This window comes from Cupressus sempervirens, chromosome 7 (assembly GCF_028749045.1).
Source record: "Cupressus sempervirens isolate cs-2001-9-10 chromosome 7, ASM2874904v1, whole genome shotgun sequence".
Classification (NCBI taxonomy): domain Eukaryota; kingdom Viridiplantae; phylum Streptophyta; class Pinopsida; order Cupressales; family Cupressaceae; genus Cupressus; species Cupressus sempervirens.
Window position 1 is genome coordinate 198,944,601 of NC_143124.1, and position 25,992 is coordinate 198,970,592.

General features: G+C 37.0%; 1 protein-coding gene across 2 annotated transcripts in view; it reads right to left on the reverse strand.

The window, feature by feature from the left end:
• LOC149546177 (exosome complex exonuclease) overlaps nt 1-25,254 on the reverse strand; it is a 110,038-nt gene extending 84,784 nt beyond the window's left edge. The window contains exons 1-2 of one of the 2 annotated variants that reach the window (XM_089791041.1): nt 25,119-25,254; nt 24,856-24,998 (exon numbers count right to left, since the gene is read on the reverse strand). The gene's annotated coding sequence lies outside the window, so the exon portion shown is untranslated. The remainder of the gene's footprint in view (nt 1-24,855; nt 24,999-25,118) is intronic. The other variant, XM_089791042.1, reaches the window with a different exon arrangement.
• Between the last annotated feature and the right edge of the window lie 738 nt (nt 25,255-25,992).

A 25,992-nucleotide genomic window follows, 5' to 3' on the forward strand; every position in this document is an offset into this window, starting at 1 on the left:
AGCAATTCAACAAACCAAAGCAAGCAATGAAATATTTTGAAGAACTTATGAACTATGCTCCACAGGGACGCATTTCCTAGGGTTTTACCCTCGTACCCATACAGGGGACTAGCCGTCCCCTAAGTCGTCCCCTTGTTGGAAAATTCAAAAACCTCCCCGAAACAGCCCATTTTTTTTGGTAGGAAACTTGGGGACGGCCAGAAGTACCGGGGATGGTCTTGCCGTCCCCTATCCGTCCCCAAAACTCCTGGCTATCCCCTTTTTTTCAGTCAATTTGGTAAAGGCAAAACACCCCCAAAAAATCTTTTTTTTTCTAATTTTTGTTGTCCGTGTGGCCCCTAGTCGTCTTAAAGACATATAACAATATGCAACCGATATTTGGTCCATTAAAACACTAATTCTTCTACTCATTTTTAGATTTAACATACTTGCTAAGAGGAAGAAAAAAAACATAAGAACAGTAGCAGCAGTGAGCAAAGATTGTGTTTAGTGAGGAAAGACTGCGTTTAGTATTTACTAGCTATTCTAGTTGGACTTCTCTTTATTTCATTTTGATTTCAGCATAATACTTGGAGCCTTTAGGCATTTTGATTTTTGCTATATATGTATGCGATATTGTTATAATAGAAGTACTTCGTATTTGCCATTAGATAATATTCCATGTATTGATCTTCTAAAATGTCTATGGTGAATGGTTTATCAATGTTATGATATGCATATTTGAATTTTGTCTCTATATATAAAAAAATCCCCTATGTTTTTAATCGTCGTCCCCTGATGTCCTGTCCCCTAAATTTTGGCTTTGACCCATACCCGTACCGGAAACACGTCCCCGTCCCCTAAAATGTCCCGGTGCCAGAAACTCCATGGAGCATAGCTTATGAAGTCATCAAGTTGTTCTAATGGGTCAGAACATTCATGCACTGAGAAAGCAGAATCATCTAGGAATGGAGAAATGCAAAGCCAAAAGACAAACCAACTTGTTATTATTGTGGAAAAATTGGTTATACTGCAAATATCTGTCGAAGCAAACATGGTATGCAAAACTCTAAACCTAAGTTTATTGGTTACTATTTTTACTGCAAGAAACAAGGACATCAAATACATGAGTGTAGATCAAAATTGAGAAATGCACCTACTACACCTAGATTTGAAGGATAGTGCTACAGCTATTAGAAATATGAGCATAGAGCATTTGAATGCAAATTGGAGACAAAACCTTACTGGCCAAACCAAAGAAAGAAGAATTATGCACCTAATAATGCATGTTCCAAATGTCACAAATTTGGACATCAAAGCAAGAATTGTAGGACTCCAGTACATTCAGTTAATCAGACAAAGGATAAAGGAAAAGGCAAAGTAGATATTGAGCAAGTGAGGAATGAAATGAACTAGAAATGGAAAAAGAAACTAGAAGATGGAAATAGTGGAGTTAATGGAGCTGAGGTCACCCAATCCAATGGAGAAGGTGATCATATCACCTCTAATTGAGCAAAAGACATATGTATGGAACTGAATACCTAAATGATACATCATACAATAGTTCCTTACATAAATGTGTGCCAAAAGTTCATATTTGCATATATAAGATGAAAGAGAACAAAGTTTGTAAAAGGTTGCCAAGTATCAGTATACTGTATGTGTAGACTGAGCGCTGCAACATAGACCGAGCATTCTAATAGAGACTGAAGGCTATGGAAGAGACCGAGTTGTTATGTTAGCTAGCTTCCACTCAACAAAGTACACAAGCATTTATGGCAAACCTAATCGATCAAAAGATGAGGTATATAACAGATTTTAAATACAGTATTTCATACATTGCATACAGATTTTCGAAGAGCTCAAAGTCATTAAGCGATCAAACAATAAAGCGAATTCAAGCAACTATCAAAGATTTCAAGAAGCGAATTGATCAAAAAGGTTGAACAAGAGCGTGATTGAGTGTCGAGCATCCAGAAAAGGAAATACATCAAATCCTACTTACGATCATGGTAGCTTCATCGACTACTGAAATGAGCCAAAAGGTTAGTAAAGTTCAATTGGTGATGAGTGAAGCCTATCCTCCACCTGAATTTCGTGCTATTCCAAAAATTGTTGTTAAAGGAGACTCAATGGTTGCATTATCCTCGATAACACCTAAAGTCATCATGATTCACAATGTCAGAAGTTGCTCCATGTGCAATTTTGGAGAAGTAGGTGACTACGAAATCAGAGAAGCTTACGAGAAACTATGTGATGAGGAACCTTGAAAGATGAGTTTAAAATTGTTGAAAGGAAAGGGTTAACTCGAGCCCTAGAATTTCCAAAAAAAATCAGAATTAAATGGATCAAAGTCATCTTAAGCAGAATTCATGATATGAAGTACTGGCTACAGGATGGACTAGTACAAATCACAAAGATGATGATGCATAGGGTTACTAGTAACCAACCCTAGATAGGAAGAAAACCATGTGATGCTTGAGCCCAGGAGAAGTTGAGGCTAATACAGGAGCCGAGTGGAATGGACGTGGTTTGTCCATTACAAGCATTTCTTATCCACTTATATAATTTTTATTGAGAGTCGTTGCTCACAAATTCTATCAATCTAGCAGATTAAATAGTGTGTCGAGTATGGTTGTGGACCAAGCATGGAAGATTGTGATGAACTATCATGAGTATGATCTTGCCGAGCTACAAATGATACAATTGGCAAAAAACCTATCATCAATAAGAAAGGCAAAGAATTCAATGTGTTAGTTCGGTTCCCTAATTGTTTGTACATTCTTTTATATTCAGAAGTATCTTCCTAGAATAGGAAATGTTGTATGGGAACAAGACAAACCAATAACAAGGAAAATCAATGAGTTTATTACTCGATTGGGAGACAATTTTGATAATGCAATTAATACATATTTTGATGAATTCAAGTTGAGAATGAAAAGGAGAATGAGAATTCCAGAGAAATTGGTCACAAAATACTACAATGACATGTTTTCTTGTTGATATGGACAACACATTTGTGCAAGCAGTAAAGCCAAGGAAGGCATGGCTACAAAGGTTTGGATAAGAAATAGAAAGTGATGATGTGAGTGCAGACATTGATGCATTATTGAAGGAAGAAATAGATGTCGAGGCAGAACCATTTGGAAGATATAAAGAAGCAAAGGCAAGGATAACAGTAAACATAAAGATAGCTTCCAAGGAAAAGAAAAGGAAGAAGATGATTGAAGACCTAGAAGCTAAATTAGGCACCCTAGGCAAGCGTAAAGAGCCATTGCAATTGACTCAAGGTCTTGGTGAAGACGAAGAACAAGACAGTGGTGAAGAGGAAGAAGTAGAAGTTGAAGCAGCTGACAAGGGTAAAGCCCTAGCTATTGTCATGCCACCGAGCAAGAAGGCTCAAAGGTCAAAGAAGAAGAAGGCAGCAACACCTCCACCACCAACTAAGCCAAGGACCAGGGCAGCTGCTATTGCCAAGCAATCTGTAAAGCCGAAAGTAGCAAAGGCTACTGGGTCAAGTGAACCTCGAACCAAGAGAAGGAGATTGGTCAAAGGACCACCTATCAGACAGATCAAGAGTATTGAAGAGGTATGTGATAACATAAGATCTGTGGGTTTAACTAGTTTCAAACATGTGAAATATGATACATTAGACGATAATGATAGAAATAAAGTGAAGGAAGACATGGTAGAAATGATTACAAATCAAAGGCTAACTCCTAGTGCAATAGAGAAGAAAATACCCAAGGATCTATTTGATAGATTAGAGAGGAAATGGCAGCATGCTGAAGTAACAAAAAATTAGATAAGAACTAACACACTAGTCAGAGTTATGCCTGATCTGTCTCAAGAACAAGAGGACAAATTTTTGAAACAACATAGGAGCAGATTCGTTCCTAAATACAAGATGTTCTTGATATTACAAAATAAAGAGGAAGTTGTACAACAATAGAGCGAATTGTTGTGGAAAAGCAATTTTGGGCTTACAACAAAGAAGTTAGAAACTGTAAATATTGATGATAAAAACAATAGTGGAGAAAGCTCAGGTGTGCAGAGTCAACAAGACAGCATGTCTCCTATACATGCCGACACCCCTGACACTCCAGAAGCTGAGCAATCAAGGCTTACAAATAAAGAAGAAGATGGTGAAGATAAAGAAGCTGATAAAATTGACAATATTGTTTGAGCACCTCAGATTGAGGAAAACAAATAATTAAATAAGGCTGAACCAAGTGCTACTGTTGTTGTGTCGAGCACTGATGCACAAGAAGGACCAAGTGGTGACACTCCCTCACCTACTCCTAAGGCAGTGCCAAGCAGCAGCACTCCTTCACCAAACAAGAAGAGAAAAGCAATAAGAGACATTTCACCAGATATTGAAGTTAATCTGGATGAAAATATTGAGATGCCACAATTTAATCTAGCAAATCTCACCTTGTAGCAAAACTCTTTGCTACAAGAAATTTTGAAGAAGAAAAAGAGGCAAGAAGAGCTCAAAAGAGAGCTAAAGCAACAACAGACTCTACAAGATGTAAAGCATATTTTTGTTGATGCTTTTGACATACGGAATGTAGATGAAGAGACATCTATTATTGATCAACTTATACATATCATTGATCAAGTGAGTGCTGAAAGTTTCGAATCCAATGACAAGTTAATGGATTGGTCAGCAAGAAGAGTTGAAACCAAGGTTATGGACAAAGTTTTCATAACCATAGCTGAGCAGAAAGTGCTATTACAAGAAAAAGCACAAGTAATGGTGGATATTATACAGAGGGTACAACAGGTATACACAATTTTGTCAGATGTGTCAAGATTTACAGATAATATTCAGGCACAAGTAGATAAGACTCGGGCTGAGATGAAGGCATCCAATAGTGTTATCTCAAAGTCAGCAGGATCTAGCATAGATCACTACAATGTTCTAGTGAATGCTCAAGGCACAGTGGCTGAGCTTCAGGCAGCTGACAGCACCATGAGATCCAAATTGATACCTCATTTGGAGGTCATGCAGAGAGAACTGAAAATAGTCTAGGATCTTATCACAGAAGATCATAACTTATCAATGGTTGAGAGTTTAATTGATTTAGCTGTAAGACTACAACTACAGAATCAAATTTTGGAGGCAGCAAGAACCATATGAAATCATGCACTGGCCATGATTACCAGAGTTCACAAGGAATTCATTGAAACATATGGATTACTTCAACTCTTTCAACCCCAGCAGCAGTGGCATCAAGTGTTCATAAACAAGGGGGAAATGTATACAAGGGAGAAATGTATATAGGAGTATCATGTACAAGTAATGAAACTATTGAATAAAGGCTGTAATGAATTTTTATATGACTTGGGGGGACAGCTCATTTTGGGAAAGCTCATTTTTGTATTGATATGACAAAGTGTAAATATAACAAAGCGTTTTTTCCACTAATGTCAAAGGAGGAGATTGTTGGTATCTCTAACCTCTGTTGTTTTATTAGTGTCAATCACTTAGTCATTTACAAGGCAAAGTCAAACGGTCATCACTGCGACCGACCGACCTCTATATAGGCCGAGTCATGCACATAAGATAGTACATACCAAGTAATTGTATAGAAGCCGAGTAAAGTATGTTCACAGAACAATTTTCTATATGGACCAAGCTCATTCAGCGACCGAGCAAGTCATTAGCGACCGAGTGTAATTCCAAGTATATAGGTACCGAGTGATATAGTATGTGCCGAGCACAGTATATGTCGAGCATCAGAAAGTTAATAAAGGCCAAGCACCAGTAATAGTAGAGGCCGAGCAATGCAGAGTTTATATAAAACTTAAAAGTCAGGAATGGAACAGAGTTTTAGGCAAAACAATTATCAAGCCGACTTGGAAGGTATATTTAAGTTTTGAAGAGGTTGTTATAGAACATTTAATACTTGTTGAGGTTGTTACAGAACATTTACATGGCGTGGATCACATATCCCCATGTGTATGCTCAATGACCAGGATGAAGAGACCAAACATAGAAACATCTAGAAGACTCTTCATGGAATCTCTATATGGCGATGATCTTAACCTAGATCAAAGAGAGAGAGAAGAGGAAGCAAGTGATCGTGTGCGTGTGAAGGGCAAAGAGAAGAAGATCAAAAGTCATTCAAGGGTTCTGTTATCATCTGACAGAACAAGTGACTTATCCATAAGCAATGAATGCGAAAGGGAAAGACGAGTATCAAATCAGAGGAGAGGATCAGTTAGTAAGGAGAAGACTCGAAATCAGCTTGCAGAGCAAATCGAGAGTTGGGTACTAAGATAGTTTTAAGTTTAACAAACTTGAATCAAGGTAAATCTCTTAACAGAGTGGTCTTAACAAATCTTTGTATATCTCCTAAAGAGTCCTTATTTAGTTGTAAGAGTCAAATCCTCTAACCAAGTGAAACCTAACAGATTCTTTTAGTCTTTAACATGACAGACTCCTCACAGAGTAGATCATATATTATGGTCAAACATTGTAACCTTAACTGGTTAACATTATTATTGCAGTAGTAAAGATTTGTGGGTGTCATCCCCACCCCAGTTTTACCTTCACCTTGGAGGATTTATGGGTAACAAATACTGTGTTATGTGTTATTACTTTCATGCATGTGATTGAATTGATTTACATGTTACAACAAGTTTACATTTATTGTATTACATGCATAAGTTATTATTGGATGTGGATGAATCTGTGAAAAGGTATAAAGTGTTAAAGATTTGGATTCACCCCTCCCCCCTCTCAGTATCTAGTTTACTCCTCCATAAATCAAAAATAATTTATTTTTATAAATAAACTTGATCTTTTACAAATTGGTTTGTAGGCTCCAACCTACTAGAGGCTACAACCTCTATGTTTATGAGCACCAACTCCCTAGAAGCTCCAACTCCCACACTTCACAAATCCAACCTACTTGAAGCACCAACCGCCATTGTTGTCTTCGTGAGCACCAACCCACTGCACACAAATTGCTTTACCACCTTGATACTATTGCTCTCTCCACTAACGATGGAAACTTTGATTTGCACAAGTTTCTTTTAATTTGATATTTGTGAATTCATTTGTGCGCACACCTGTCACCTCCTTAACTTTTCTTTTTAATCAGCCAATATATTTTGACATATAAATCAATTTTTCAATCTGATCGTGTATTTATCTTCTTTTGGACATTCTCTTTTTGATAAGTATATATTAGATTTTGAAATATCTAAATATATATATTCTTTACTTTTCTCTTTCTTCCTTTTTACTTCTCCATAGACTTAAATCTTTATTCCCGCTGACTTACTAGTCTGATATAATTTTCTTTTATCTGCACTTTTACTCTACTCTTATATATTTCATTCTCACTTTTATTCTCACATCTAACCTCTGACTTCTTTTCTCCTCATTTTCCTTCCACTTGCCTTACTTTGCAAATAACATTTTTCTATTTATATCTTACATATAGAAAAGGCGTGACTTTTCAGTTCCAAATGAATGTCTTTTCATAATTACAACTTATGCACCTTTGCTAAAAATAATAACTTTATTAATATGAGGGACTCCTTAACGTCATCACTATCACAATCTATGCTATGTTTTATCCTTTCATAAATATTATTTTTTCTCTATCCTTAAATCAAACTTCCATTTGTGAAAGATCCCCAATCCTGGTGACCTTCAAAATTGATGTTTGTTTCAAAATTTGAGACTTTGATCAGAATTTTGTAACTCTGAATAGACTTTATAGAACTCTAATTTCTTTTTGGTTTTTCCTTGTTTTCAAGTTTTTAGGTGTTTTTGAAGATATATGAAAGTAAATAACAAATAACAAATAACTTCAAACTAAGAATGATGAGTAGCATTCATATATTGAAAATACTTAACAATCTGGAAATGATTCAAATCGTACCAGGCATAATATTCAGATTTTTGCAGTCAAAGAAATAAATATATCAAATGGATTTGCTACTGTCTACAATGAACCTAATGCCAGCTGTAGAGGGTTTTACAATCACAAAAGATGGAGAGCTTGCTGCCACAAACCATTGTATGATCTTCAAACTGCAAAACGTGGCCGCTAATAAGGAATGGCGCCCACAATACAAGCCCAAGCTGCCTCTGGAAGAAACGCCCAAGCTGGAATAGGCTGGCCGCCTAGCTGAATGTGATGTTTCCTTCTGATAAATGGTGCTATGAAGAATGTCAATCCTTACCATAGAGAGTAGTACCTTCCAACTCCAATACTGAATCACCAAATCCTTGTTGAGGTTTGGGTCCCAACACTCCAAACTTAGAGTTTTTGTCCCAAGCCTCTGAATCGCTCCACTAGAGCAATTTCCGATTTCACAAGTTTCAAATGTCAAAAGATACTCCACAATTAGGTCTTCATCTCCTTATAACTCCTTCGAAGTGCAAATCAAACCCTAAATGAGAATTACACTTTCCACTTTATAATAAAATAACATTTTCCCAAATAGAGGCCTCCGAGCTATAAGGAAAACATTATTTCATTAAAATGTCATAACAAAAGCGCCAAAAGGTCTCTGGATAGTGAATATAGTTTCTAATAATTCAAGACCTTTCCAACGAGCTATAACACAAGGGCACATCTGACCAAACAAAGCCATATTTCCCTTATTACTCCGAAATGGCTATATAAATAGCCTTATTATTAATTATTTAAATGCTAACTTAGGAAATATTTAAATATATTAAAATATTCCCCATTTGCCTCTGAAAGCCCAAACCAACCAAATAAATGTGAAACTAACCATGTCACCTGTCCATGACTGGTATCGGACGAGATGGGTCAACTGGCAGTCCCTTCCCTATAATCTAGGGATGCTCCTAGAAACTAAGGAACACACCCTGTCATCCTGATACTGAAACCATGGAATGGTCCTATGGAACCTCAGATCTGAAAATCGCCACATCCTCCCAAAATGTAGGGATACCTCCTAAAATCAAGGAACTGCACCCAACTAGCTCCCAACTGCCTATAAAGTTAAGCCCGGTCACTAAGAATCCTGTATGAGTCTCTATCCACAACTACTTACCTACAAAACCCCCATGATAGGCTAACTCACATAACTCTACTAGTCAGACTAAAGAGGGGACATGACAATTTGTGAATGCTAGCGATTAATATAATCAGCATACAAGGTGTTTGTTCTCAAACTTTATCGCCTACTTTATTTACTCTATCCTCTAGGTGCTATCTGGCCTTTATGTTTCTGATTCCCACTAATTTATTGTTTACTATACAAAGGCACTCTTTGACTGCATATCTCCAAAGATATCTATTGCTGGAACATGTATAACTTGTCGCTGCTTAAGTTTCATCAGGCTCTGTCTTTACTGTTTGACGTGGAGTCCTTCAAACTTATTGATTCATCGTGACACTTATATTGCTGTGTATACCTTCAACCTGTTCTTCATACATGACATTTCTTCAACATTTCCAGACTGAGTAATCCAACAGAGACGGTGCCAAATATCGATTTTCTGCAGAACTTTGAATGACTGCCATAATTTTTCATAGTGAACACAATAGGCGCTGGGTGTCTTCATGAAATGTCGTGCTCATCATATGGACTTTACATGCTGATTCATTTTGACCAATCGCAAATACCAAACTCCCGATTTATATCATTCTTTCATATGTCACTCAAAATTCGGTTAACTTATTCTGAGGATTAGGTTGTTAGACCATTTGTTCGTATTATGAAAATCACCGCTTAGAAGAATCTCTAGTCTTCTAATTTTTAACGCCACTTATTTCAATTCATGTGGGCTACAGTCCTGTTGTTTAATCATTGGATGCATATGCCAGATTATTTTGTGATGTGAGACCATCTCAATATCATATTTGTTTATAATATATCAATTGTATGACTTTATCACTCTATTTTAAAATCCAGTCTCAGATGATTTTTTTTTGTCAACGTAGCCTCAATTATTGTTATTGAGCCACTTTTTCATAGACTGCATCAATGAATATCATTATATAGAATGTTGACAGTGCCAACATCTTCATCTGCCATCTTGTTACATTTGCCAATATATGCAATATGGAAGTGATAACGTTACTCTGTTGTGTCACTGAATCTACATGTTGTTTTGAATTTGAAACCACTGGATTCTGAATCACTTTGTCATAGCCTTTAATTGTTTATGTTTATGTCTTCGTATGATGGCACATACTCATCACCTTTTTCTATCCTTGTAGTTCGTTGCTTTTGTTTTAATAGCACTGCATATGCTTCCAACAATGTGGAGACCTATCTGCCTGTATGTGTATGTCCCTGTGTTTGCTCTCATACTCCTGATAGTTTCTCATCAATACATCTGCTCACCATTACTGACTTTACTAATTCATACTGTGAGTTTAGTTATGTTCACTCTATTATGAGTAGACTGTTTTGTTAATGCATCAATCTTTGTCTTAATAAACCGCTGCTTGTTTTCCATTCGAATGCTTTCTCTCAATGCTTGGCATCGCATCTTTTATGGTTTTCCTCTGTGTTTGACTTCTGTCTTTGTCTTCTTCTAATGGTTTTCAGTCTTTACTATTCCTCTTGCTGCTTCATACTAACGAATATAGATGGGGTAAATAGATGTTCATAATTTCACTTATTTCAATCATCTATTAATGTCTTTGACTTCAGTGATAAGACTTCCACTAGTCTCATAACCATGGATGAAGTGTTTTACTTTACATATGTTTTACTTCACACACACATATATCATTCGATATTTTGTAGTCATATATAAATATTCAACTGTATATTCCAATGTTTTCAATATGCAAACTATATTTTTCTAAGCATCTTATATCTATGACATTGACATCAATGACAGGATGTAACAATATTGACATCAGTGACAACTTCTTCTTACCTTTGACATCAATGACAATAATTCCATCATGTGATAGGGAGGCTTTCGATGATGCACAAACATGCATAGCAAATGCTAGATAAACATGTGATAGGATAACTTTAGATCATGTTGTTATGCATAGTGTAAGCTAGATAGGCGTACAATAGGGAACTAAATTAGTGGATTGGCTGCCACAATGGCAAACATTGACATAATGGTTTGGCTGCCACAAAGGCAAACACTCAGATTATGTATTGGCCTCCACAAAGGTAGATACTAAGAACAAAATTTAAAAATTTTAGGATAAAATTTCTGATGTAGAGATAATATGATTGTTAGATAAAAGATAACCTAACACGCAAATATAGTATCCCCCTAGGAATGAGCTATGCTTCTTAGAGGGGATCATAAGACATTCCAACGAGAGAAGAGATACTATATAATGTCAACATTTGAGATGGTGGCATGGAATGTCACTTCTTGACAACATTTGAGATGGTGGCATGGAATGTCACTTCTTGACAAGTAACAAATGATTCCCATGTCTCCACAGAGATAGAAGGATCCAATGGATTGGCATTAGAACCCAGAAGAGACTATATATACATACTCTTAGGGGATATTTCATCACTACTAAATGTGGTTCAAATCTAAAGAATGACATGTGAAGACAAAGGAACAAATTGGGTCAACATGGAAGAAATGCCTAAATGCCCTCCTTTTTAGGCCTACAAATTATATCCCCTTTACTCCATTTAGAGTTTTGCAAATTACCACTCCAAAGAAACTATCATGAGAGTGCATCAAACTCCTTAAGAAAATATTTAGGAGCCGCCTAAACCATGTTTCTATTGATAGGAAGAGCTTAAATCACAGATTGCACAAGATTCGCTCGAGTAGCTGTACAAAGCCACCGATGAGTGCCATTAGTAACCTTCTTTTGCAACTTATCAAGCAAGTTCTGCCAAAAGTGCCTAGGTTTCCTACCCATAACAATAAGAATACCCAGGTAAATCAAAGGGAGATACCCTATTAGAAATATCAGGATGTTTGCAATCCTCCTCTGAATAGGCTACAGAGTACTGAAAAAATAAATGGAGGATTTATGCTCATTGATTTTCTAACCTAACACAATCAAATAAATGTCCAAGGTATGCCAAAAGGCCTTGACCTACTGAATCGAACCAATTTCAGTGAGAGTTGTATCATCAACAAATTGATGATGAGAAAGCATAACCAACCCATTATCCCACTACCAATCATGAACTAAATCTTGAGAAACTTGAGATTTAATAAACCTTCAAAGCCCTCTGTCATAATAATAATTGATTGGGGAGAGAGGGTCAACTTGGTGAAGACGAAGATCCCTAGAGGCTCTAAATAACATAGAAGGTGCACCATTAAGAAGAACAAAGGAGGAAGAACCAACACAACTCATAGTCCAACTCACCCACTTTAAACTAAAGCCAAAGGCAAGAAGAATTTTTTGTGGAAAAGCTCCATTTAACTTTATCATAAGCCTTAGCCACATCAAGTTTGATGAACATAGATATCTCCCTAGAAACAACCACAGAGTGGATGACCTCAATAGCAATTACCATCCAGTCAAGAGCTTGTTTTCCCACCACACAACCTCCTTACTCGTATGAAATTTAGTGGGGAAACACATTTAAGCCTTTTAGCAATCAACTTAGTAATAACTTTATAGACCACATTACAAAAATGTTGGTAAACAGATTGTTCTTTCTAATTTTAACTCTTAAACACCCATATTTATGAACAATATTTGGTTACAACAATTGGAAAGTGGTTTCTAGAAAGACTAACTTTCCTCTGAATTATTAGGTACAGCTCCCTATTGCAGATTTACAGTGAATTATGTTTGTTCCTAAATCTAAATAGGGTATGTTCTTAACCTGAGAACAAGAGAGGTAAACCGAGCCAAAGCTATACAGGATTTAACTCAGGCAAGAAATGATTTCAAAAGATTAATTATGTTTATGAACTCATAAGACTTAACAATTCAATGTTGTTGCATACTAACTACTACTAAACTGAATCAACTAGAAACTAAATTGCAAAGAAAGAAAGATTATCTTGAAGGAAAACACCTAGAGGATCTCTTTCGAACCTACGATGACAGTACTTATCATATTCAGCTTGCTGTCTCAAAACAAGGGAATGAAGCTCTGTTCGTTCCTTGTTTTAATTCAAATAAAAGAGAAGACAAACAATTAACAACTAACCGATTGGAACTGAAAATAATTGACACAAAATACCATTCAATTGACTCTACAACATCAAGTATTTCACACCAAAAATTAGCCAACCTTTTATTAATCATTCATTCCAATACATATAGGATTCCGAGATGACTGTTACAAAGGAAGTTTAATCGGTTCATCTCCTCAAAAATGACAAATGGCAAGGAACCAGTTTGTCCATTACAATGATTACAACAGAAAATAACAGAGGCGGAATATGAATCACTTCGCCTTCTTTCCCTTTCCTGCTTTTGTCCTATAAACCTTAGCGGCAACAATAATTGGAATTAACTCCTCATGCCTAGGTACATGTACATTAGTATATCTTAAGATCCATTTAGAATGCTCTCTGGCAAAATCTTTGACAACACTCAATTGGTCTTGCAATTCTTCCATAGCCACGTGCACACATCCCCCGAGTTTTTGGAGTTCGGAAACTCTGTTTTGATGACCAAAAGATATCTCTGTCAAACTATCTATGAAGTTGGAGAAATTTGTCTCTTCATGACAGTAATTCCAATAATTCCCTTTCCTTGCCCACTATTCTACGAGTCTGTATGCAAAACTCTCAAGAGCTCATAATCTCTATCTTGATCCTTCTTCACTTTTGCTTCAGTTTCCTTGAGCCCTTCCTCTGCCACCATGATCATTTCGGATTTGAACTGCATACTCTGGAGTCACTCAAACAAAGGCTCATCTCCTTTGGGCAAGATCTTTGCTTCTACAACCTCTTTATTTTTCATATGAGTGATCATCTTCAACAAGAAGACACAATCCTCACTTTTAATCTTTTCAGCTGCCGGTGTAGCTCTATTAACTGAAATGTTGTCCTTTTCAGTTTCTAGCCTTAGTATGACATTACCAATCTAGTCTATAATAGCAAGCCCCTCTAACTTAAGTTTCCTGCTCCACTCTCTACCGATCTGCCCAAAATGTTTGTCCCCTTGGAGCTAAGAGATGAGTGCTTGAACATCTATGTCAGTAGGATCACTGGTGATAGGCATTCCGAAGATGCTTGCCAATGGGGTGACCAATTGTCTGATCAAGCTGTTCAATTCTTGAATTTCCGCCTTCATCCAAATCTTTGACAACTTAAGGCTCTCCAGTTGTCCTTCAATCACTTCATTTGTTGACTTCCACAAACCAACCTTGGTGTTGTGCCTGGCTTCCCCGAGATCCACCGAATACAAGGTGAAATCATCTGTAGTCATGTCCTCAATCCTTCCCTCTTCGATAGGCTTTGCTATCTCCATTGTTAGATACCATGTTTCAGGGTCTTGTCCAAGGATAGACAAGGTCTTCTGCTTCTTAACCTTACTCAATGCTGATCCAGAGCGGACAGCAAGAGATAAGGTACCCTTGTTGGGAGCACCTTCATCTTTCCTCTTTCCCTTCCTATCCAGAGTATCCTCCAACCATCAATCTGTGCCTATCACTTTGGAAGTCATCCCGAGAGAGTCTATGCTAAACATCTTTCTCTTAGCCGGGGTAGTTGTTCTTGCAGTTAAAGAGAAAGGGTTCTTCGGAGTTTGTGAAACAAGCTTTGAAGAATCTTGGCCTTTCTCTGCCTCTGTGATCTTCATTGCTGCCTCATCCGACTCAGTGGACTTGCTATCACTACTTCCTCTGTCTCCTAAGTCTACTTCCCGCACTTGAGGGCTACTCGGCAGGAAAAATGCAGCACTTGCAGACGAAACTGGGCTACTGTGAGGTGAGGGGACCAGAGTAACTGCACCATCTTTCGGTTCCTCCACCTTCTTCTTCTCAGCTTCTGGCTGGGTACCAATCACCGGGAGGGAGCTGTCTTGGCAAGTCTTAGCCATAGGAATATTTTTTTTTGGAGGTTGCTCACCTCCACCTGATGGTTAAGCCGGTCCTTGAGTGATGGCCAAGGTTACACCTGATGTGCCACCTTGAGAAGAGGAAGCCGCTGCAACTGTTGGAGAAGCTTGAGTGGGTGTGTTCTTACTTAGACTCCTTCTTGCTATAGTCCACTTGACCCACTTCTCGATCCTTTTGATAATTCGGGCCATCATGACATCTAGCTTTTCTCCAGCATCTTCATAAGGTTTGGAGCTGATAGGGGTGCTTCTTAGCTTTGTGAGATAGGTGTTACTGTACATATTCTGTCCATCATCTTCTACTCCCTCACTTGACTGACTGTAAGCCGGCAAAAGCACAGTCCCAGCTCTCAAACTCATCCTTGCAATCAGCCCAATAGTCTTCAACGGCAGTAATGTGTTTGATCACACTTCCAATCTACAACACCTCCGTTGCATATCCATTTGGATCAAACATAGGCCTCAAGACCTCACACATCTCCAATTTATATTTCATTTCGAACACCTTTAGCATGTTATTTGCATCAAAATGGGACTCACAACTGAATGCTCCCACCTTCATAGGAAACTCATAACTTTTCTTCTTTAAACTCCCACTCAGCACGTTCACTTGAATTGCTTGCCTCACGATCATATCACTTGGATATCTCAGCAACTTCAAGGGGAATCCGTCAAAAGTTGCAAGATGCAAATATGAAAAGGATGAGAACTGGATGAAATAACTCCCGAACTGACTAATGGCCACCATAGCTTCAGGACTGAATCTCCTCTTTGGGCATCCCTGGAGCTCCCTGCAAATTCTTAGGGTAAATGCATCATTAACTCTTATATACTTTGCATAACTATTTTCCAATTGTAAACATGGGTAGAACTCATAAGACTTCACATCATCAGGGAAATTTTCCACCCTTGGGAGGTCGAGCCATAATTGTAGAGAAGCTAACATGTAAATGAGAAAGGAGGACATATAGAATGTGTTGTAGAGTTTTGCGCCCCGAAGAGCATTGGACAGAATCTCACTTACCTCGTGGGCCCAATCAATATATTGGGTGTCAGAGCAGATAACTTGCACCAAAAAAGAATATTGCTCAACAAAGTTTAAAGCTTCTACCTCACCTTTCAATCTGTGCAAGAGGACCAAGATGTCGACAATCTCAAGCTTGAGATTAGTACCAAACAGAATCTTAGGGACCTTACTCTTGGCGCTACGTGGTTTTTGGAACCATGATTGCATGATTTCCTTTCTCCAAATCATCTTCTTCACGGAGAACTCAGAAATTGCTACTCCAAATGTCAAATCTGAAAATTCTTCCTGCTCCGGAACTCAAAGACAATTCACCACAGTTTGCCTATCAATGGAGATCAACACTGTGTCATCTGGCAATACAATATGTCTGTTGTCCGGGTTATAATGATTTATGCATTCATCTATCAATTCTGGAGCCTAGACTACAACTAGAAAAGCCACAGCCTTGACTAGCCCGCATCCTCGAAGCTTCTCAATAATGGGATGGATTGGCTCTAATCTCACTCTCTTCTGAAAATCTTGCATGTCATAGAAACGAAGAGAATTATCCATAAAATTCTACAAGGAAGACTTAATTCCGTTCAACCTGTCAAAACCCGCAAATCTAGTTGCCATTCTATTTGAAAAAGAATTTTGAATCCAGAAAACGAAAAGAATAGCAAATGCACAGATACTAGCTTTTTGAGAAAGTTGTGCAATTTTAACAGAATAATAGTTCAAGAAAGAGCGGTAGTTTTTGTAACTGTTCATGTTTCCATCTATATAGGAACTTCAATTCATCCATTGATCTTCAGAATTCGTGCCACACGAATGAATTGAAGGAGAGATCCGTTGAAACAGTAAATGCATGGTTTTAACGGATATCTAGGTATCTTTTCACTGTTTCATTGGCCCAACGGTAACTTTTTGTCTTCCCACACTTTTCCATTTCCCATTAAGTTTCGAGAAGTTATGAATAGAGTACTCCGTAAGAAAATACCTGTTGAGTCAAATTCTGCTTAATAGCGCTTTCCCACAACAGTTAGATCATTTCCATTATCATCTTGAGGTGTTTTCCAAATGAAATGTGAGTTCAATCCGCTTACAAACTTGATTTTCTTTAAAATCCGAAAAATTGTCCTCATGGGTTGAAAACCTACCGAGGAGAAGACAATTTCCATTTCTCCGCCCAGGCTTCCCTTTAACTTTACCTTTTGACTATGGTTTCCTTTGAGTTCGAAAATGTCGAAAAGTAGTGCAAAAAATCATTAGGGACCCACCTTTTGTCTCCTTTGCTTCAGAATTGCCTTTTGCGGGAAACAGACTACATGGGTTGAAAACCCGCCGAGGAGAAGTCAATTTTTAGTTTTCCGCTTGGAATGATTATAGAAGCTATGATGAATCCTGAATATTTCTTGAGGTAGATAATCATAAAGGAACAGGAATTTACCATAAGGTACTTCATTATTGTCTTATTTTGACCCGTATGCATCATTTGGAACTCTTTGCGTAAAATCATCCTCATGGGTTGAAAACCCGCCAAGGAGAAGACAAAATCCAGATTTTCGCAAACTTCTGTTTTTGTGAGTAAATGATAGAGCGCAAGCAGATATAACTTTATAGATGATCTTTGCACGAGTAATGTGAATCTCCATTGGATTAGGCGCTAAGCTACCCACAAAAACCCTCAACACAAAGTAAAAACCACCCGGCTATGAAATGTGGAGAAGGGGAAAATGAAAAATCCAATGAAGAGTCTTTCCACCTAAGGGAGCTTAGACCTAGACTTAAACACACCTAGGACCTTACTAAAACACAAATTTCCACTTTACTAATTGGTTAGAGAATGAAAAGTGGGGCAACAAGAAAGCAATAGGCCGAAAGAAATCAAACTAATTAGCCCCTTCAATTTTTTGAATAAGAAATAGCAATGTAGAGTTCAAGGTTCAAAGCATATGTTAATTGGCATATGATTCTCAAACCACATCTCACAAGTCCTAATTAATAATATCCCAAAAATCCTGAACAAATGTCTATTGGAAAGCCATTAGGGCCAAAAACTTTGCCCTTGCACATTCCAAAAACACCCTCCTCCAATTCAAACATAGAAATCAAGTGCATGAGAGAATTGTTCATTACATTAAAAACTAGAGAGAGAATACAAGCCAAGAATATTCTCCTCGTTGTCAGCAAGAGGCAAATCATCAAAAAAAGAGAGCAAGATAGAACTAGACAGCCTCCTACGACATAGCTAGCAAAGAAGTCAACTAAAGACCATCTAGATTAACCAATGGGAAATATAACTCCTATTCCGGCGAGCATGTGCAGATTTATGAAACAGGCAATGTTTGTATCCCCTTCTTGAAGCCAATCAATTCTAGCCTTTTGTTTCTAGTAAATTTCCTCACTAAATTCTCATTCTTCTAAATCTCTAGAAGCCTAGGACTCTGTTCTACCCAAAACATCAGAAAAACCAAGATCCTGAATCTACCTCGTAATGATTGCTAGATGCTTGTGCCCTCCCTTTCATGGTATGAAGAGTACCAAAGCATAAATTGATCCATTTCTTGAGCTGCCATTTAACATACCGTAATTTCTTAACAAATGAATACATAGTAGTACCATAAGCAAGGCCATCATCCCTCCACCAGTTAACCAATAAGTCATGGAGAGAAGAGTCTTGAGGCTAGATCAATTGGAACTTAAAAGGAGGGTGTTGGTGAATAACAACACAACAAGCTGAAAATTTAATAGGCTATTGATTAGAACCCCTCCAATCCAGAATTTCAGAAGAGGGGATGAGATTGCCTACAATCCAAAAATTGGAAACCGAAAATTTATCTAATTGCTCAGAGATAGCATCTTCCCAATCCTTCTATTGTTCCAAGTAAAAAGCCCATTAGTCAACTTGATATCATTAAGATGCAAGAGATCCACATTTTCATGAAAAAGCTCTAAAGAAGGTCTGAAATAGGCCAGCCCACCACTTTTCTCCTCTAAACTTAAAACTGAATTAAAATCCATGGAAGGAAAGGAGTGCAAGCTCTAGCGTACCTTATATGAGACCAAAGCCCTATCTTGTCAAGAGATCAATAGAAGCATACACATTAGTGAATAAGATCATTTCACTAGTGTACAGACTAGTGTAAACCATAGAGAGAGCTGAGCGACTAGACATCCAGCAAAGGGTAGTAATCTTCCTTGGGTCTCAAAAGATAGCCAAACCTCCAGAGCTCCCCGGAGACCCAATACATTGGTATTGCTCCTAAAATCAAATACTAGAAGCATAATGGGACATGGAATCCATTGAAAGCTCAATTTCTTGAATACAAAAGATATCCGGAAAATCATCAACCACCAACTAATGAATAGCCTTTTGTCTGCGAATGCTATTCAACCCCCTTACATTCCACAAGAGAAAGATTGCAGTGGGGGAAATGAGCTTTCATGGGCTTGACAGCCCCAAACTCTACTAACAAATCTTCGGCTATTTTGATTTTCTCTTGGTCCTTTTTGTGGCCATCCTTTGAAGGATTAGCAAAAGAGACTCTCTTAAGGGGTCTTTGCTTCAAACCCAATGCTGAGGAAGTCCCCTTGCCTTAACCAAATTCCAAAACCTCCTTAACCAAGTTTGTCAACGCAATGTCATTATTTTGTAACATAGCAGAAGCAACAAGAGTTCAAGACTTAAGGGCCAATAGGAGCCTTAGTCTACTACTAGACAACTATACCCTGGCTCAAAATGCAAGAAACATGTAGAATCCCCTCGTCTGGTCTTGTCACACCAGAAGAAAAATTTGATGGAATCCCTTCCTCTAAGGCCATACTATCCAAAACACTTCAAATTGATTAAAACCTGCATCAAGTTGTCAGTTCCTATAGGATCTCTTTTGTCCTCAGCCCTTAGCCTAGGGTCTAATAGGAATAAAGCCATCTTTATAAGGGCTTGCCTCAATCATCAGGGCTTTCCCCTTACCTGCAATATCCATTGGGGTTTTCCCCTAACCTACATTATCCATCAGGGATTTCCCTTGCTTGCATTATCCATCTTCAAGCTTGTAGAAGAAGAAGATCCACTAGGACCCCCAGCATAACCATTTTTCCCATTAGAAACCCGAGGGCACTGCCATTGCAAATGACCATACTCGTGACATATCCATAGCAAGGTCTACATAGACAGCTAGAGCATAGGCATAGGTTAAGGCATGAGTCCTACAACATAATTTGAGGGGGGTAAGGGGCTATCCGACATTGGAAAGAGAGGGATTCATAATCTAATTGTTGCACTCATTAAGAAGATCCTGGACAAATTTCCAAGGAATCTGGCAATGGATTATTTAAATCAATTTCAACACAAATTCGGGTCAACTTTTTATCTAGGTATTGATGAGCAATCACAACTAGCTTCCCAAGTAAAGAAGCTATCTGGTGTGAAATGTCTTCCTATCGGACTCCAAAGTAAGTCTCGGCAATAAAACCCAGACAAGAACCCTTGATGGAAGTTCCTCTACAGAATCAAACCCCATGTGTCAAGGTTTAACAAATAGGCCCACGTGATTGTAAAAATATGGACCTCCCTCAAAAACACGATCCCGATCAGACATGCAAGAAACAACAAGCAAAAAATAGTTGTTTGTAGCCAACATAATGTCCATATCACCATCCACCTGCCACAACTGATGAATCCAAGTTTCGAAGGCCAACAAAGAAATCCTAAATTCCAAGAAACCTACAAATCAAAGCATGTTTTGTCCAATACCTAATATCTTCCATAACAAACTTTGAAGGAGTGACAAGGAAAGGGCGATCCTCACTCCTCGGAAGATAGCCATTAAGTTTATTTAACTTCGAGCTTGCCCCCACATAAAATGACTCATTCGTCTATGGATGCAACCTCGAAGAAAATCCATTAGGTGGCATAGATCCAACAATCAACAAGTTGTTGTAAACCTCACATCCAACCATATAAGCCCAAAAGAGAAGACCCAAAAAAAACCTTCCGAAAAGAAAACCTCACATCAAAAACCGGCAAAACCCCACACCCCATTATTGCCTACCGAACACACACCCCACCATTGTCTGCCAAACACCCTACACTCAGTAAAATAACTCTATGAACCACCTAATCCACCTTGCAAACACCCCTAACACCTCTCTTCTCACCCACATATGAACCTATAAGCACAGGAGGCTCGGGCACAAGCCCTAACCCAAAAATTAAGTGCAGACACTCCTCATCGTAGTCTGATAAGGAATTATTGATTTCCATAAGGTTTTTGCACATTTTAAGTATGAAAAAACAATTTTCATAGGGATTTTAAAACCCTTGCGTATAAAATATGTGCTTATAGCATATTCTAGACTATTTGACTAGCCAAAATATTCATGCACTTAGAAATTTTACCTCAAACCACTACAACTTGACCTATTGAAACCTTAACCATTACTCTTAACTAAATTTGCAATTGGACAACTTGATTACTAGCCACTCAAGCTTTTGAGCTTTGAACTGTCACCTCAACTACCGAACCCTAAATTTATGAGTGAACACAGGCCCCATTTGAAATGGGGTGATGGTGTGAAAACCTCACAACAAGTTTGTGTATATCATTAAATTCAAGGCCATACAACTCGTGATTGTCATGACTTAAAATGTAAAATCATCAACTCATTGATTCTAATTTCATTTAAATGACAAGTGACAACAAGTGGCACCTTTGTGATGTTGTGATATTGATATCAGGATTTAATTGTGTGATTTTTGAGTCAAACTCATTGAACCATGTTTCATGTGTACTGATTCAACATGAATCCAGCTCTCATGAGAATAAATGGAACACTTAGCACTCACTGGATCTAGGTGATGCTCACAGGGGTGAAGCACCAGGACTTCCTAGGAGGTCACCCATCCCAGTACTACTCCAACCTGAGCGCGCTTAACTACGGAGTTTCCTCCATAATTAAACCCAAAGCTTGCAACCCCATTTGCAAAACCTTCACCAAGTGTTGTGCCTTATGAACCATTCATTAGAAAGCCCCTTAAGCTCATCAATTGATAACTAGGAGATAATTTCCACAGCAAGTCAAGTTGTGATATTGATATCAGGATTTAACTGTGTGATTTTTGAGTCACACTCATTGAACCATGTTTCATGAGTAGTGATTCAACATGAATCCAACTCTCATGAGAATAAATGGAACACTTAGCACTCATTGGATCTAGGTGATGCTCACAGGGGTGAAGCACCGAGACTTCCTGGGGATCACCCATTCCAGTACTACTCCAGCCTGAGCATGCTTAACTATGGAGTTTCCTCCATAATTAAACCCAAAGCTTGCAACCCCATTTGCAAAACCTTCACCAAATGTTGTGCCTTATGAACCATTCATTACAAAGCCCCTTAAGCTCATCAATTGATAAGTAGGAGATAATTTCCATAGCAAATCAAGTTGTGATATTGATATCAGGATTTAATTGTGTGATTTTTGAGTCAAACTCATTTGACTTGCTGTGGAAATTATCTCCTACTTATCAACCTTTGTGATGACTATTTTAGATAAAATTTAGTTCCTATTATGTTGCTCCTCACTGTGTCACTGGTAGCTTACTTATAGGGGGTTCATTGTCATTCATGGTGATAGAATTTCATCTGCAATCCTACTAAGGTAGAAATGTAATAGCTTATGTATTCTTCTCTCCATACACGGGACAAGAATAGTTTCCAAACATTCCTCCTTTCTAAGGATCCATTTTCCCTTTCTTGAGTTGTATGTTTACTTGATATCCTTTCTGCATAGAATTGTTTGTTCTTCATGATGATTTTCTCTCTATTTGGAGGTTTACATCCTTGTTGCAGCCTCTTCCTTTCTTGAAAGTGTAACTCTATTATAAATTATCTCTGCCTTCGTGATTAAATGTATGTAATCCTTCACAAAAAAAACCCCTTTGATAGCAATTCTAATTTGACCAAGCATAGAAAAATAAATGATTTTCACATATTTATAGGTGCCCAGCAAAGTCAACAAGATTGCCTCGTGAACCATAAAATTATTAAAAATAAAGTTACTTTAAATTTGTTGAGTCCGCTAAAGGCCGACTCACCAACATTAGGTTTACTTATTTAATTATTTGATTATAACTTATAAATTAAGCAACCGCATATAGTGGTGTGCTAAAGAGCAGTGCCTAGGACCCGGACCCTACTTTGATTCGGGCTCATTACATAGAATAAACCTTTGAAATCTGGAATTGTTTCTAAATACATATTCTCTAGACCACTCAGTATATGGTGACAAGTTTCCCAGCTTTGAAAGGACGTCATCCTTGCCTTGAACCAACTTATTATACAAAATCTGCAAAACAAAGATGGTCATACATTTTGAAGCATCCTCAATACTTTTCATTGTTTGTTTTTTGTATAGCTTTCTTTAATCCTTAATTTCCCTTCTAAACTCAACAAAATCTACTACGATCATGTGTAAGATGAGCCTTTGTATCTGGCTTAATTCATTTAGTTCTACTCTTAAAAAAAATTTAGAACTTGATAGCATATTCCCAAAAGTTTCTGGAAGACAACAACTACCTGCCATCAAAGGTCAAAACAGAGCAATTGAAAGAACGTACAAATGTTCCCTGTACAAAACATCTATTTAATATATAACTGTAGTCTTATTTGGTTGCAACCACTATTTCATAGAATTTTCAATTTCTAGGATTAACCATCGTCCATGGACTATTATTGCACATCAAAGATACCAACTGTGGAAAAATATCAGAGGTTAGGCTTATACAATAATTTCATGTTATAATTGAGGAGTCTTTTATTTGTATGGTAAATAAAGAAATTTATCTACTAATCCCCCTTGAAGTAGCTTTGCAGATAAGTTATTTGCATTTTCAGCATGTATTGTGATTAGCCTAGTCTGTGATTACTTTTTGCAACTGAATTTTATGGTTAATATGTTATCAATATAAGAAAGACCCTTACAAGATGCATATTCCAATGCCTATTATTAATGTACAAATTTAACACATCTTTTACCTTGAATCATAAAATTGGCTTGAGATTGTCATAATCAAGTGTTAATAGATGTTAACTGCTAAAAGACTGTAAAAAAATAACCATTGTACTTAAATTGGAAATTCTAATGTGAGACATATTCTTACTGGTTTATAATACAGTTTTTTAACCAGTCGTTTACTATATTATTTTTCTACCTCTCTGTAGAACATGAGACTTCTGAAATATGTTTGATTGTATTTCAGATTATTCAATTTATCGCATCTTTTTTCAACTAAAACTTTTCAGTATATGCAGCTCAAAGTAACAATAGAAACTCTGTGACCACCTAATTGAAAAAGGCTCCTAACATTTTCCACAGAAAACCCTAAGAAATTTAATAGAAAACCCCTCTATCGGATCATAGCCACATGCACAATTTCGGTGATTCTCGGGGAAGACAGATTGAAAGCAGTATATTGATATAGAGAATAGAAGTGGAGAAGAGAACTGCGAGTCACACCAAGGAAAAAAAAAAAATTAAAACAGGAAGATTACTGAAAGGGGTAAAAATACTGCACAAATTAGCAGAAATTAGCAGACTAATAGTTCCAATGGATCAAAAACACTGACATAAAAAAACTGCACAAATTTCTCCAAAAATATTTCCAGCTTCACCACATGTATGCAAATCTACCGTCATTAATAAGTATAGCGATACACAACGCACTTCAATCACACAAACTGAGTGCAATTAAAAATATTGTTGATGAGGAAATGGTAGTCAGGCTTCATGTAGAGATTACCATACATTTTCCTTCAAAAACTAAATAAATTCACTAATGCTATTATACAATTATGGTAAACAATAAAGTTCTAAAGAATGTAATACCTGTAGAATAAAACAGGGCTCAAAATGCAATGCACAAGAACAAGAGAAGCCCCCACAGAATGTGAATGTAAATATACAGGGGCCTCATTTATATAAATCCATGTCATCCTGCACCGACCAAAAATGTCTTTGGGATCCATTGCCTGCATAGAAGAAAAACTAAGAGGACAGTTATTCGTACTAACATATTGCAGCAAACACATTTCGTCATTAGCATTGCAGACCCTACATATAGTTCGAACTTTAAGAAAGATACGAATTACCTGTAGCCGGACTTATCATTCTGAGCAGAAAAGTAAATTCAGCATTTGGAGTTTCTCGGGGAGCCCTGAAAACTGCTTTCGCACAACTCGTACATATGTTTTCTCAACCCTTTTCGATGAGATTGACTGCGCCCACCTAGTTATTAGTCCCTCGTACTAATGTTTTTATTTAAACAATTATTCTATTTCTAAAGTTATTCTTAGAGTTCAACAAACTTTCTATTTTAAAATTAATTTATATTGATTTATTACCTTTTTCTAATTAGTTTGTTACATTTTTGGTGGGATTTATTTTATTTTTCCACTTCAAAAAATACAATATTTTCTAACATGCATTAATAAATTCATTAATTACAGCTCTATCTTTTCCATATTTGGAACAAGTTCATTATTAGTTCTGTCAAGGAATATTTATGCATTCATGTAAATCCAAATATGACATTAACACTAACCAATCAAATCCAAGAATTTAAAAGATTATATGAAATTTCAAATGTTTATTTTTTTTTAATTTTTCATTATTTTATAAATCACATTTTTCATCCATTCTATTGGTCCATACTATTTTTGGTGGGGGAGAAAATTAATTTTCTTCAACGAAAAATACAAATATTTTCTAACAACTTCGTCTTGCATTAATGAATGTATTAATTATAACTTTATCTTTTCCACATTTGTGACAAGTTGATAAGATTTTATTTTTTCAGTCATTTTATCGTACACCTCACACAACATGTCTAATCAATATTAATTATCACAATCTATTAAATATTTTTAATTTCTTATTTTAAATACATTTATTATTAATTTTACATTGATGTTTATTTTTGACTATTTGATATAACTTATTCTTAAAACTTTGTATAATGCATAA